Below are 14,965 nucleotides of genomic sequence, written 5' to 3'. Positions count from 1 at the left end.
GAATGCTCAAAGCTACTTGCAAAGTATTGTCGATTATGATCCATAATACTCACTGGCTAGAAATTGAGGTTTGTTCATGTTTGAAATTGTGACAAACCAAAAGACAAGATGCTTATTAATATTGTTTGTGATTGTTGTTGTGAATTCTTCATCTTTGAATACATATTTTGGTTGGCTCATGAATTTTTCCATCTTTTAAAAATATTATTTTTTTAGTTCGAGCCTAATTTCATAATTGGCGATTGAATCACAATATTGCAATATTTTAAGTTACTTTTAAGATTAAAGGTCGATAAATAAACTAATTACTGCAAGTTCTTTTTATGCCTCTTATTTTGATCTAGCACATAAAGTAATTATTGAGTTTGACAAAATTGAAATAAAATCAAATAAAATCACTCAAACAAATCAATAAAATTGAAAAAAAAATTAGCCTTATGACACTTTCTTCAACTTGAAGGGGCGGTAAACAAAGAATTCCTTCGCCCAAGACCCATGATCCAACTCCCAACATGGAAATGACAAGCTATACAATTATTCCAAGAACTTCAATGGATGGGTTACAAACTCACATTACCAATCTCGACAACTGGACGTGTCACCGGCGTTAGAAGAACGACTGCATCAGAGCAAGTCCATGGGGATAGAAGATCCCGTTGAAGGATGATAGACCAACCGTAATCTTTAGCCCAACGAGCCAAGCTTTTGTAGAAGCAAGAACCCTTGTATTAAAGAAATTAACAACTTCTTATACAAAATTTGGATAAACGAAGAGATAAAGTTAGAATTAGATTATGAGATCCAAGAGTGAGAAACAAGATTTGGAATCTTTTTTAAAATTGAGTCACTCCACAATCAAACTTGATCAAGGCTTACTGAATAACTTAGATGCAATCTACCACAAGAATTGCATCAAACTTAAAAACGACAAAGATATATTCAGATTTCTATAAGGGGGAATGTCTCAACTTAAGAGATCAATTTCATTGATCACAAATATGGTTTTACATAATAATTTGTGGGTATTTATAGTCGCCCCACAAAAAAAACTTAGTGCCTGTGATTTAATCTCGATCCCTTTAAATCTCCACAGAAGACGAAGTCAATTTGAGCATTACAAACTTTATGAAATTAAAATAATAAATAAAGTTTTCTAACCACTCATGAAATGATGCTTGCAACTTCATCCGCTACTTCAACCGTGCGAATATTTACTTATGAAATGACGGTTGAACCTAGTCTATCCAATTTTGTAGATGAAGTATGAATGCTTGTTGAATCTTCTTGGACTTGGGTTGTGTAATAGGTCTAGTTGAAACACTGTGATTCTTATCATCATCCCCCTCTTCAAAAGAATTCGTCCTCGAATCAGAAAAATCATCACCTACATCAAAAGAACTCAACTCAGTAACATTGAAAGTAGAATGTACACCGTGATTCTTATCATCATCCCCCTCTTCAGGATTCGTCCTCGAATCAGAAAAATCATCACCTACATCAAAGGGACTCAACTTATCAACATTGAAAGTATAATGTATTGACAATTCTATGGGAAGATCAATATTTTTATTTCATGCAATCAAATGAGTCATTTTACTAAATGTCTTACAGAGCATTTATAGTCAAATAAAGAATTAGGAATCGACGCTATCTTTAGATCTACCGACTCACTCCCAATTGAATTGAGCTATCTATGCTTAACATTATAATGAAAGTTCATGAGTAAAATTATTTACGCTAATTCATTGAAATTTTAAAAAGAAATCATCTCTAAATTTAGATAAGATAGTAAATTATACTACTTGAATCAGGTGTGGTGAAGGTCGAACAAACATGTGACCTTCAAATCTTCAATATTACGCTCTCCCAACTAAAGCTATACCTATAACATTGAAAATTAAAATTCGGAAATTTTAAAAAGAATAATCACTAAATTTAGATTATATAGTAAGTAATTTTAAAAAGAAATAATCAATAATTTTAGATTGAATATTCGGGTTATGCGAGTTAGTCAACTTGAATTAGGTGCAGTGAACGTGGATCAAACACGTTACTTTTAGATCTTCACTGGTGCTCTCCAAACTGAGCTATACTGCTAACATTAAAAATAAAAATTCATGGGTAAAGATATTTTCACTACTTAATTGAGATTTTAAAAAGAAATAATCACTAATTTTAGATTGAATAGTCACGTTATGCAACTTTTTGTCAAACTTGAATCTCCAGCTAACTTGAATCTTCATGGGTAAAAGTCAAAGTAATTTTAAAAAGAAATAATCACTAATTTTAGATTGAATATTCAAGTTATGAAAGTTAATCAACTTGAATTAGGTGCCATGAACGTGGATCAAACACGTAACTTTTAGATCTTCACTGATGCTCTCCAAACTGAGCTATCCCGCTAACATTAAAAATAAAATTTATCGGTAAAGATATTTTCACTACTTCATTGAAATTTTAAAAAGCAATAATCATTAATTTTAGATTGAATAAAGTTATGCAACTTAATAGACTTATGCAACGTAAACCAAGTGCGGTGAACATGGATTAAACATGTAACCTTCAGATATTCATTCCCATCTGAGCTATCCCCGCTAACATTAAAAATCAAAATTCATGTGTAAGGGTATTTCCGCTAATTCATTATTCATTGAAATTTTAAAAATAAATAATAACTAATTTTTTATTGAATAGTTAGCTTATGTAAATGGAAACTGCAGTGAACGTGAAGATTAAACACGTGATCTTCAAATCTTTAGTTTGACACTCTCCCAACTAATCTATCCCCACTAAGATTAAAAATAAAAATTCATAAGTAAAGCTATTTCCAATAATTCATTATATTTTAAGAAGAATTTATAATCAACTAAACTATAAGATACAATGAATGTCGATCAAACACAAGACCTTCCAATATTCAATCTGATGCTCTCCCAACTAAGCCATCCCAGATAACATAAAAAAATGAATAATCACATGTTTTAGATTGAATAGTCAAGTTGTGCAACTTAGTCAACTTATGCCAGTTGGATAAAAAACGTGACAGATCTTCCTCTAATTCATTGAGATTGAGATTTTAAAAAGAAATAATCGCTAATGCAATGAACGTGGATCAAACACGTTACCTTTAAATCTTCAATATGACGCTCTCCTCACTAATATTAAAATTGAGAATTCAAAAAGTAAAGGTAAACTTATGCCAGTTGGATAAAAAACGTGACAGTATCTTCCTCTAATTCATTGAGATTGAGATTTTAAAAAGAAATCATCGTTAATGCAATAAACGTGGATCAAACACACGCTACCTTTAAATTGTTAATATGACACTCTCCTCACTAATATTAAAATTAAAAATTCATAAAGTAAAGGTAAAATTATGCCAGTTGGATAAAAAAACGTGCAGTGAACATGGATCAAACACATGATCTTCAAATCTTCAGTCTAACACTCTCCCAACTAAGCTATCCCCGCAATCATTAGAAATAAAAATTCATCAGTAAAGGTATTTTAGCTTATTCATTGAGATTTTAAAAAGAAATAATGACTAATTTTCTATTGAATAGTCAGGTGGTGAACATGGAGATCGAACACCACGTGACCTTCAAATCTTAAATTTGACGCTCTCCAAACTAAGCAATCCCTGCTAAAATTAAAAATGCTCTCCAAACTGAGCTATCCCTGCTAAAATTAAAAATGAAAATTTTTAAGTAAAAGTATTTACGCTAATTAATTGAAATTTTAGAAAGAAATAATCACTAATTTTAAATTGAATAGTCAAATTATGCAAGATCGAACACGAGACCTTTGGATCTTCAATCTAATGCTCTCTCAACTGAGCTATCCACACTAACATTAAAAATGAAAATTCATACGTAAAGGTATTTTCGCTAATTCATTTTAATTTTAAATAGAAATAATCACTAATTTTTAATAAGATATTAAAGTTATCCAACTTGTATAAGGTGCGGTGAACTAGAACATGTTAGGTATTTCCGATAATTAATTGAGATTTCAGAAAGAAATAATGACTAATTTTAGATTGAATAGTGGGGTTATGCAACTAGAATCAGGTGCGGTGAACGTGGAGATCAAACACGTGACCTTCAAATCTTCAGTCTGATGCTCTCCCAACAGAGCTATCCCCGCTAATATTAAAAATGAAAATTCATAAGTAAAGGTACTTCCGCTAATTCATTATATTTAAAAAAGAAATAATCCCTAATTTTAGATTGAATAAGCAAGTTGTGTTTTTAGATTGTATAGTCAGGTAATAAACTTGTATTAGGTGCGTTGAACGTGGATAAAACACGTGTGACCATCAAATCTTCCGTCTAACAATCTCCCAACTGAGCTACTCTTGATAACATTAAAAATGAATATTCATCTGTAAAGGTATTGGGTACGCTTCTGGAAATTCAACAAAAGGCAATAGTATTAGATCGAGATGCTAGATTTAAATCTCGCTTCTGGAAAATTCAACAAAAGGCATTGGGTACGCAGTTATAGTACGACATTCCACCCATAAACAGATGGTCAAACAGAAATGCTCAAGCAAATATTGGAAGACATGTTGAGGGAATATGTGATGGATTTAGCAGGAAGCTGGGATAAGTACCTACCCCTTATGAAATTCGCTTATAATAATAGTTGCCAAGCAACCACATAAATGGCCACATATGAGGTTCTCTACGGACCAAGATTTTGATCCCCTATCTTTTGGGAAGAAGGGGGGCAAACAAAAACTATTGGGCCAGAGCCATGCAAATTACCAACGCCGCAGTCCAGAAGATTAAAGCTAGGATACAAACCGCACAAAGCCGAGAGAAAAGCTATGCAGACCTAAGGCGCAAGGACATGAAATTGTTGGTAGGGGATCATATATTCCTAAAGGTAGCACCCCATGAGAGAGGTGCTCAGGTAGGGTAAAGAGGGGAAGCTAAGCCCTAGGTTTATCCGTCCCTTTGAGATATTAGAAAGAATTGGATCTAGAATCGGGCAATGCCCAAATTTGTCTGTAGTACATAATATCTTTCATGTATCCATACTACGGAAGTATACCCTAGATCCTTCGCACGTACTAGCTCATGAAACTCTCTTCTTGAGAAATGACCTAACGTATAAAGAAGACACGATTCAAATAATAGACAAGAAAGTCAAAAGATTTAGAAACAAGGAAATCGCTCTTGTTAAGGTCCTATGGAAAAATTATAGAGTAGAAGAAGTCACTTGGGAAGCAAAAGGCAAATAAGAACCTTGTACCCTGGCCTATTTTAGAATAAGCACTTTCGATGACCGAAAGTTTTCAAAGGAGAGGAGAATTTGCAACACTCAAGGTCTCCAATAAGAGACAGTAATACACTACTAAGTTGTATCTAGAAGCAAAGAACAAGTAGAATTGAAAAAACATTGAGAAAATTGTACTTTTTCTAATTTTTATAAACTTCCCGAATCATTAAATTTTTTATAGAATAATAATTACAAGGGGCTTAAAAAAGGAAGGCACCGATCGGAGAAGACTTTTCTGGCAAAAGATTCAAAAAAATCAAGAATGAAATTATAGAAATTCTAGATGTTTCAATGGTAGTGGAAAATCCGTCTAAAATTATGAATTAGGGTAGACTATTAGGGGCAAGAAGCAAGCTTAATCGAGTACCCAATCGAGAGATACAAGTTTTTGTTTTGGGGTATCGTGTTCATGGGTTTACCTCAAATTCGAGAACTAGTCCACTATTCATTTCCAAACTTGTTCCTGCACCTTCTAAATAAAATTACCCATAAGTTTGGTGAAGTAAAGAGGTACTCAAAGTGCTAGTAAGTTTTCCCACAAATCAGTCCATGTTAGGTTACCCTCTAATGTTTTCCTAAGCTAAAACCTCAACTCTTAAAGCCTAACCCAAGACATTATGTATAAACCTAAGTTCATCAATAATCCATGTACCAAGTACCTAGAACTATGTGAATAACATGCTAAATAAGTTGCTAGGATCCATACCCATAAGTAACCATTATTTGCCATTACGATGTGTACAAAAAGGCCCATATTTCTTTTTAGGTAGGATGTCCTACAATATGTATCATGAGCTGGATGTTATGATAGGCCTACCTTTCCCATCAGCTAAACGAGATGTCCTGTACCACGATTTACCAGTAGGATTACATGATTATGACCACACCACTCATGTGTTCATGGGGAGAAAATTGAAGGTTATTTTAGGGGAAGGTTTTCAAGATAAGTATATGATACATGACACGATGACCTCTTAGTTCTAAGATCCTAAAAACATAACAAGAAGTAATATCCTAGCTTAAGGTCGCGATTAAGACCCTATTAGTAGGCTACTTACTAAGTTTTACTCACTCCATGTTTATCATTTTTTTTTCAAGTAACTAAGAGTTGGCCGTGGATGAGAGCAGACTTTAAAGTGTGGGCCATGGACTAACCTCTATTTTTAAAATAGTATTTTTTGTTCTTCTTTTGAGTCTGCTTCTTATTTTGTGTTTGTAACGAGTTTGTATATGTAACACCCCAAACATGAAGAAAATTAGATCCCATAAGAATAAGCCACTCATGAAAGACCCAAAGGACAGAAAGGAAAAAACTTAAAGTTTTAAGCAAGAACAAGGGACTTAGTCATTTGAGTACCCTAACAAGTGATTTCAAGGAGTTAAAAGGCCTTTTAAAAAGGATTGGAAAGGAAAAAGTAAATTTTTTTCAATTATAAAAAATCTTTCCAGATTTGTAATTCCCTATCTAGAAGGAATCTCAAGATTCAAAATAAGGGGGAAATGATAAAAAAAAAAAAACAATGAGGAATTTGTAGAAAAATTATGGATTTTTTGAGAAAAATACTAATAAAATATTTGAAAAGTGGAAAATTACCAAAATACCCCTGAAAGAATGGATAATTATAGAAATGCCACTCTAATTAGAATTAGAGCATCTACCATGACCATCTGAGCAAAATCCTTCGAACTCAAATCTCAATCGTTGGATCTCCTCCAAAATTTGATATGATCTAGAACGAACATGCACGGATCATCACATCCAACGCTAGTATTCAAAGCCAAGGTCGGTAAGGCTATGATCGGAGTTGATATCTCCGAAAAATTATTTAGAGAGTTTGATCTCTAAATAACGAAGATTCTAGAGCTCTCAATGTCGGTTTAAGCTTCTCCTATAAAGTCTGAAGTAGGAGCAACAATACGAAATAAGAATCGAGAAAGGTTGATCCCCCAATCGAAGGCAATAAGCGTTTAGATTATGGGTCTCCTACTCTCAGATTTCTTCCAAATTCGAGAGCAATCCTCCACCATTTCTCTTCGAACTTCTAAATAATGAAGATTCTAGAGCTCTCAATGTCAGTTTAAGCATCTCCTATAAAGTCTGAAGTAGGAGCAACAATACGAAATAAGAATCGAGAAAGGTTGATCCCCCAATCGAAGGCAATAAGCGTTTAGATTATGGGTCTCCTACTCTCAGATTTCTTCCAAATTCGAGAGCAATCCTCCACCATTTCTCTTCGAACTTCTAAATAATGAAGATTCTAGAGCTCTCAATGTCAGTTTAAGCATCTCCTATAAAGTCTGAAGTAGGAGCAACAATACGGAATAAGAATCGAGAAAGGTCGATCTCCCAATCGAAGGCAATGAGCGTTTAGATTATGGGTCACCTACTCTCAGATTTTTTCCTAATTCGAGAGCAATCCTCCACCATTTCTCTTCAAACTTATTCCTACAGTTTCTCAACAAGATTACCCACAAGTTCTATGAAGGAATAGTTTCTGCACCTCCAAGGAATGCTTCCATAGAAGACCACAAAGAAAAATAACCTCGAGAGCGTGCCGAATTGAAGGAAATAGGTTTCAAAATTAAATTGGGGATAAGAGTCGAATTCCTATCTACGATCTCTTTTCCTTCAAATTAAGGATTCCTTAAGCTTCATAGGAAGAAGTTGAGTAAACTTGATGAAGAAATCGAGAGTTGAAACATCGTAGAACAAGCTACCCAAGAGATCGAAAATTTGGCGTTTCGAGTGAGTGTCATATTGAGAATGATTTCTGGAAATTAAGGTCCTAGACTCAAAGACATTCCTCCAAACCAATTCTTTTAGCCTGAAGAAAGGATATGGAAGAGGTTTAATGAAGGTATAGGGCCTTAAAACCCCTAGAATCGGCTACCCAATAAAAAATCCTTTGTTTTATCTCCGGCAATAAATCAGATTTTGGATGAACTTTGGAAGGGAATATCTTAGGCTACGATCTACAAGAAGGTATCAAATCAATCCCTAGCCCTTCCTTGTAACACCCATCTTTAAGTTTCACGAAGAAATCAAGGAGAGAAATGCTGTAAATGTGGCTGTACAGGCTGAGTTTCAGATGGCAGCGACGCGAAAAATGTGCATCTTCTTCCTGTTTAGAGGAAGAAAATGGTGATATGGCCAGTTCAACTAAAAGCTCAAGAATAGAGGTCTCAAACGTCGGTGACGAGGTAAGTTGCCACCTTGGACTCTTTGTTAATAAATACTTGTAGAAATCGCTTGGATTTTCATATGAACCCTAAAACAAGTATGAGTTAAGGATATATGAAAGAAAAACCCAAAGAACCCTAAGTTAAGACCCTGAACCGATCAAATAGCTTGAGATTTAAGTAACGTTAAAATAACCCACTATATGAGCTCCGCTGCCTATCAAATTTTAATACTGAGCATATTATAGTATGTTAAGGTTAGATATGAAATTTGGTGTTCATTGGATTAGGATAAGTAGGTAAACCAAGAAACTGTGTAAAATGACCACAATGCCCCTAAGGTCATTTACCTTCAGCTCATGACCTAGATGACCTTCAAATGCCATGAAATTCATCAGTAGATCTTATTTTATGAAATGTTATATGAATCCTTATCCCAAGAGGTTATATAAGGTAATGAAGTTTGGGAGTTATTGGAAAATTTTAGTTAGCGAAACCAAGGTATGGGAGAAAATGCTATCCATATGACTTTTGCCATGAAGCACAATGTTTATAAGTTTTATAGTCAATGTTGCCAGTGTTTGCTACAAAAAAAAAAAAAAAAAAAAAAGATAGGGATGTTAAATTTTTAAATTACTTTTGGAAAGTATGGTAGATAAATTGGGTACCAAATTTGTTTTCAACTGCATGTCATCCTCAGACTCATGAGCAAACTGAGGTGGTTAATAAAATATTATGAACGTGGGTTAGAATTATTATTTATAAGAATATTAAGCCATAAATTGGTAACAAATTATTGTTTTCAGCTGCATGTCATCTTTAGATTAATGAGCAAACTGAGATGATTAATAGAACATTAGGAGCACTGCTTAGGGCTATTATTTGTAAGAATATTAAGTCTTGGGATGAATGTTTGCCGTTTATTGTTCTCTTCTTGAAGTTGTTTATGGATTTAATCCACTTACGTTTCTTGATTTGCTTTCTATTCATTCTAATATTTTTGTGAGTAAAGCCGCCACAAGTAAGGCAAATGGGATCAAAACATTGCATAAAGAGAGGAAGGAGACAATTGAGAAACAAAATTTCAATGTTGCTTCAAGAATTAACAAAGGACAGAATGAAATCATTTTTCAACCCGGTAACTGGGTTTGGATACATTTTCACAAGGAGTGATTCTCATCTCAAAGGAAGACAAGGTTACATCCAAGAGGGGATGACCCTTATCAAGTTCTTGAAAGAATTAATAACAATGAATATAAAATGATCTTCCATGAGAATTTCAGGACATCCTACTTTCAATGTTGCTGACTTGAGTCCTATTGATGTAGGTGATGATTTTCTGATTCAAGGACGAATCTTTTTGAAGAGGGGGAAGATGATAAAGATCACGGTGTTCCAAATGTTCCAACTGGACCCATTACACGATCCAAGGTCAGGAAGAATCAACAAGTATTCATTCTTCATCTACAAAATTGGATAAGCTCGGTTCAACTATTATTTCATGTGTTACAAGCTTATTAGATTGAGGAAGAACCATTTGGAGCTTCATAAGTGAATATTTACATGGTTGAAGGAGCAGATGAAGTTACAAGCATCATTACATACATGAGTTGTTAGAAAACTTTATTTATTTTTAATTTCATAAAGTTTGTAATGGTAGAATTGTCAAATTGACTTCGTCTTTTGTGGAGATTCAAGGGGATCGAGATTAAATCCCGGCCACTAATTTCTTTTGTGGGGAGACTATAAGTACCCACAAATTATTATGTAAAAATAAGATTTGTGATGAATGAAATTGATCAATTGAGAAGTTTCCTTCAAAATCTAAGCATCATCTATGTCATTTTTAAGTTTCATGTCATTCTTGCGCTAGAATTGCATGTGAGCCATTTAGTCAAGCTTTGATATTGTGTGGTTGAGTGAAATTCTCAACCTTTATTTTTGGGATTTCTTTTCTCGATATTCATTGTAATTTATCCTAATACAAACAAGTTTATTTTTCTAGGGAATGTATTAAGCACATGAATTTATTAATTACAGTGAACTTTTGTATAAAACAAAGTAAATACAAATGGAGTAACATGAGATAGAAGTAAACATATAATAAAAAGAAACTACATAAACTTAAAGGAAGTTAATCCCATTTTACAAAATAAATATTGTTCCAAAGAAGTAGTTTTGAAAACTGGCCACTCTCTATCCATCTATGTTTGGAAAACTAAAATAAATAAAAATATTTTTCAAAAACTTAGTTTGGAGTGAAATTTTGCTTAAAATTCAAATGGTTTTTTTTTAATAAAAAGATAAAATACATAATTTTGAAAAAAAACAAAATAATTATCAAAGGGGCTTAATTTTTAACATATCTATCCTAAAGGAATGCATGGACTCTAGTGGCAATGTTGCTTCAACTGTGTGATAGATCATGTGAAGTTAACGTGACAATAATAATAGGTTCTAAAGCACAAAAATATGTGGATAAATGTTAAGAAATAGAAAATAGAACTGGAAAAGTGTATGATCTTCATTCAGGTTTACCACGTTTAAATAGATACAAACTATTAACTAATACCTAAAAATAGAAAAAAATAATATATCTAACTAAATCTTGTAAATAAATAAAATATACGATTAATCAAATTTATACTAACAACTCCCTAAATATCTGAGATATATTCTAACTAATATATCTCCAAAATATTCTCTCAATACTCCCCCTCAAGTTGGAGAGTGTATGTCGATCACACCCAACTTGTCCTTCAAAAGATCAAATTGCTGTCTTCCCAGAGCTTTAGTAAAAACATCTGCCAATTGCATTTTGGTCGAAATATAACATGGTTTGATGATTCCAGCTTGTAACTTTTCTCGAACTATATGACAATCTATTTCAATGTGTTTCGTACGTTCGTGAAAAACTGGATTGGCTGCTATATGTAATGCTGCTTGATTATCACAATATAATAATGCTGGTTCGGACAGTGGAACATTCAAGTCTTGAAGAATGTATCTTAACCAAGTTAACTCTAAACAAGTATTTGCCATAGCTCGATACTCGGCTTCTGCTGATGATCTGGACACATTAGTCTGCTTTTTAGACTTCCAAGAAATAATTGAATTTCCAAGGAAAATGCAGAATCCAGAAATAGACCGTCTGGAAGTTCGACAACCACCCCAGTCAGAATCGCAATATGCTTGTAATCTTAAATTGTTTTCAGATGGCAATAGGAGTCCTTGACCAGGAGTGCCTTTGATGTACCTCAGAACTCGAAGAGCTGCCTCCCAATGTGGTTTTCTTGGTTCATGCATAAATTGGCTAAGCATACGAACTGAATAAGCTATGTCAGGCCTAGTGACAGTCAAATATATTAATCTGCCAATCAACCGTCTGTATTTACTTGGATCGTTCAATTTCTCTCCTTCAGTTAAAGAAAGTTTCAGATTTTGCTCCATAGGAAATTTGTCTGGACGTGCTCGTGTAAGGCCTGTGTCTTGAAGGATGTCTAGAGCATACTTCCTTTGAGACATAAAAATTCCTTTTCTAGACCGAGAAAATTCAATGCCTAGAAAATATTTCAAATTTCCTAAATCTTTGATAAGAAATTTCTGGAGTAAACTAGTCTTGAGATATTGCATTTCTTTGAGATCATTGCCTGTCAACAGAATATCATCAACATAGATTAGAACTGCAGTGAAAGAAGTACCTTTACTCTTGGTAAACAAAGAGTAGTCTGCTTTGGACTGGGTGTAGCCTGCATTTTGTATAGTTGTAGAAAATATGGAGAACCAATTGCGAGAAGCCTGTTTTAATCCATAAAGAGATTTATGGAGCCGACATACTGTATTCTCCCCCTGTCGGCGAAGACCTGGTGGTAAAGACATATAAACTTCCTCGTCTAGATTACCATGGAGGAAGGCATTTTGAACATCCAACTGATGGGTGAACCATTTTCGAGCAGCAGCAACAGTGAGTAAGCAACGAAGTGTAGTAAGTTTTGCTGTAGGGGAAAATGTTTCTGTGTAATCAATACCTTCAACCTGAGTGTATCCCTTTGCTACAAGTCGAGCTTTATAACGTTCAACAGAACCATCAGAGTTGTATTTAATTTTGTACACCCAGCGACAACCAATAGCTTTATGACCAGGTGGTAGAGGAACGAGAGACCATGTATGATTACGTTCCAAAGCTGCAATTTCATCATTCATAGCCTGCTGCCATAAAGGGTCGCCAACTGCCTCGTCATAGGTTTTAGGTTCTGTCTGGGATGTAATAAGAGCTAGAAAAGCACGTTGAGTAGGAGAAAAACGAGAGAATGAAAGGTAATGATGAAGGGGATACCTGGTGCCAGTGCCGGGACTTGAGCTAGAGGTTAAATGATTGGCTCCAGAAGACATCTCATAATCCTTATGCCAAGCTGGAGGCTGTTTAGTGCGAGTAGAACGTCGGAGTGGAGCTGATGTATCAGGCGGGATAGGATTGGAATCAGTGGGCAAATCTGGAGAAGGTGGAGGAGACGACGAAGTAGTAGGTGAAGGGATAGGAGGTGAAGGAGGAATGGAAGGTGGAGGATGGATGCTTAAGTAGGATGGATCATGAAGTGGAACAACAGGAGTCGAAGGAGCTAATGTCGAAGTTTGTGAAGCTGATGAAAAAGGAAAATCATCTTCACAAAATTTAACATCACGGCTGATAAAGAATTTGTGAGATTGCATGTCATACAATTTGTAACCTTTATGACCACAAGGATATCCTACGAAAACACAAGGAATTGCCCGAGGTTCAAATTTTTGCTTAGGATGTACTATAGTTGCATAACATTTACAACCAAAAACTTTAAGATGATGAAATGTAGGTGATCGTTTGTAGAGTGCTTCAAAGGGTGTCTTGTTAGATAACACTGGTGATGGCGTTCTATTTATAAGATAAACAGCCGTTAAAACGCACTCTCCCCAAAAATTAAGTGGAACCTGTGACTGAAAAAGAAGAGACCTAGCTACATTTAGGATATGGCGATGCTTACGTTCTACGACTCCATTTTGTTGTGGAGTATAGACACAAGTGCGCTGAAATTCAATACCACAAGAAGTAAAGAATGGTTGCAAAGATAGGAACTCAGTCCCATTGTCTGATCGAACTATCTTGATAGTAGTATGAAATTGAGTTTGAACAAATTTAACAAAGTTCATTAACAAATGATGTACTTCTGACTTATGTTGCATTAGAAAAACCCAAGTACATCGAGTAAAATCATCAACAATAGTGAGAAAAAAACGCAAACCAGAATGGGTAGGAATTTTATGTGGTCCCCAAACATCACAATGTATCAGATCAAAGGCAGAATGGGTTGTTATTGAACTTCTTGGGAAAGACAACCTAGTTTGTTTTGCTAACGGGCAGATACTACAATTATGAGAATAACTCGCATTATTAAGATGCAATTGATCAGCTAGAAATTTAAAACGAGAAAAAGAAGGATGACCTAGACGTAAATGCCACAAATCAGATGACTGAGATACTTGATGAGCTGAAGATTTGATTGGAGATGAAGAAATATGATAGAGACCTCCAAATTGTTTACCCGAGCCAATCATCTTCCCCGTAGCCAAGTCCTGCATAACACAAGAATCAGGATAGGAGGTGACATAACATTTCAAGTTATTGGTAAGTTTGCTGATCGACATTAGGTTTAAATTGAATGAAGGCACACATAAAACGTTGTTTAACTTAAGGTTAGGGCTAAGGGAAATATTGCCAGTATGTGACACACGTGCTGTCTCTCCATTAGGCAAATTTATTGTAGACATGATGGCAGCCTTTGGATCAGTCATAACAGAAGATTTTGATACTATATGATCCGTAGCTCCACTATCGAGAATCCATGAATTAGAACTCGCAGAGTTAACAGATAATGTAGATATGGGAAACAAACCTGCAACATTGATGTGATTGTCAGAATTACCAGAAGGGTTTTGATTGATTGCAGATAAGGCTTGTGCTATCTGTCGTAATTGCTCAGAAGAAAAATTTGGAATGGAATTAGGTGACTGTTCTCCTGTATTCAACTGTGAAACATCGGCCATATTTGCAGATGATCGGTATCCACGATGATTGTGTTGATTGACTTGTCTTGTCCTTGTAGAATTATTTTTCTGTCGACACCGATCTTCTGTATGTCCCCTTTTATCACAAAACTTACAATGAAACTTAAGAATTCGACACTCATTGATTGTATGACCACTTTTATTGCAGTGTTCACATGATTTGTCCTTGGCGAATTTTGAATATGTTGTTTTCTTCTGCACTGCTGATGCAATCGAGAAATTCTCAGCAGGTTCAGAAGTTACCTGTCGCTGCATCTCTTCTTGTACAAGTAATGAATAAGCTTGCCTCACATTAGGTAATGGAGACATCATCAATATGTTAGATCTCACCGTTTTATAAGACTCGTTGAGCCCCATGAGCAATTGCATCAACTTGTCTTCTTCGCGTTGATCAATATGT

This window comes from Cucurbita maxima, unplaced genomic scaffold (genome assembly GCF_002738345.1).
Source record: "Cucurbita maxima cultivar Rimu unplaced genomic scaffold, Cmax_1.0 Cma_Scf00004, whole genome shotgun sequence".
Classification (NCBI taxonomy): Eukaryota; Viridiplantae; Streptophyta; class Magnoliopsida; order Cucurbitales; family Cucurbitaceae; genus Cucurbita; species Cucurbita maxima.
Note: the sequence above shows the minus strand (reverse complement) of the source record.